Here is a 1,777-nt window from a genome sequence, read left to right as displayed (position 1 = left end):
GCCGTACACCTGAAACGGACACTACATTGTAAATTAACTACATTACTAAAACAATTCTACTTGTCATTTGCAGCTTCCTTAAAAGCTCATATATTTCCTGCTATCACAAAGGTTTTTCTTTGTTTTTGCATCCAACCAGTTACGTTCTCATACACTCTTCTTAATAAACATACTAGTTAATAAGGCTTTTTGGCTAATAAGTTCGTCGATTCAAGTGGTCTGTTAACAAAGTTATTGATAGACAAGGAATGTGGTATAAAAGTCTTGCTACAGCCACGCTCTTTCCAGCCAGCGCCAAGCAATGGGCATCTTCTGGGACAAACTGCACAAGCCTCGGAAGACCAGGGGCAAGAGAAAGCCTTACCAAAAAAATATGAAGGGGACTCCCCGCTGCCAACACCAACGTTGGTCCCCGCCGCATACACACAGCCCCTGTGCCCCAGGCAGCAAGCACCCGGCCTTGCGGCTGGACGTGAGGACCTTCCGGGGCTCCCAGCGCTGCACACGCCAGACAAGATCATGGATGTTTTCTGCACCACTTCCAACAACGAACCGGTCCCTACCGAGACCTGGGGAAGAAGTGCTATGTGCTGGTTGACAGCACACCGTAGGGGTATTGGTACGAGCCCCACCCTGCACTCTCTCTGGGGGCAAGGAGGGGGCCGGGCTGACTCCAGAAGAGGAAGAGTTTAAACAAGAAACCATCGAAGAAAATGCAGAAGAAATATCCTGAAAGGAAAAAGAAGGCCACAGTCAGCAGTCTTCCAGAGGAGCGGTTTCAGCCAGGCAAGCTTCTTGCCGGGATCGCTCCAAGACCAGGCCGGTGTGGCCCAGCAGAAAGCCATGTCTTAGAGGGGAAGGAGCTGGAGTTCTGTCTGAGGAGCATCAAGGCCAGAAAGGCCAAGAAACCCTCCTCCTTCCTGTCTGAGCTCGTGCAATAAAGGCATTTACCACTCTAAAAAAAAAGTCTCGCTACAGCCAAGAAAAATTACATTAATCACTTCACCTCTATATATCAGATCTATTACTCTCATCTAGCACATTAAATTTATGTCAGAAGAAGAGCTTTCAACCCCAAACCTAAAATCTAACAATTTAAACAGCCATGCCAAGCTTTTCTTTAGTGAATATGGATGTAGTTAACAGACCAACTTCTGCCATGAAAATTTATGATCGCACACCTAATTCAATTTGATTTAAACCACTTAACACTATGTAGTGAAAAGAACACTGGTCTAGAATCAGATTGATACTGGCTTAAACTCTGGCTTGATTGCCCCAGTAGACTACGACTTTTGGCGCATCTCTTACGTTCTCTAAGTTTTCATGTTTTCATGTGTAAGATGGAAATAATAATATGTATCCCTATTATTCTTAACAACAGTGGCTCCCTGATACAACGGATTCTAAGTAAACAACAGCAGGTTTGAGCACAACCATCTTCAAAAGAAGAAAGAACAAATCATGGAACAAGTCATTAAGTCATGAGCATAGTCAAAGGAAAATGAAAATAAAAAATTAAGCGTTAGAGATATGCTTTACTACATATGAAAGAAAGAAGCTTAGTAGAGTAGTCAGGTAAGGTACTAAGTAAATTTCTAATAACACACAAGTTTGTCTATATAGAGACATCAGGTTCAGTTTTTAACTGTACTTACACTTGCCAGATATTAATCTACTTTTGCACTCACTATTAAGAAATTTGTGGGTTCCCCCCCTTTTTTATCATATTATTTGTTCAGGCTATTTTGATTCTTTTCTTCTTTTTGTAAACATC

The 1,777-nt window shown here is 42.4% G+C and overlaps 1 pseudogene; it reads left to right on the top strand.

Annotated features, from left to right (window-relative positions):
- Positions 1–301: 301 nt before the first annotated feature.
- LOC110126391 (small ribosomal subunit protein eS8 pseudogene) lies at positions 302–941 on the top strand (annotated as a pseudogene).
- The last annotated feature ends 836 nt before the right edge of the window (positions 942–1,777 follow it).

Source organism: Odocoileus virginianus, chromosome 3 (assembly GCF_023699985.2).
Source record: "Odocoileus virginianus isolate 20LAN1187 ecotype Illinois chromosome 3, Ovbor_1.2, whole genome shotgun sequence".
NCBI classification, from domain to species: Eukaryota; Metazoa; Chordata; class Mammalia; order Artiodactyla; family Cervidae; genus Odocoileus; species Odocoileus virginianus.
Note: the sequence above shows the minus strand (reverse complement) of the source record. Positions and strands in the feature narration are given on the sequence as shown.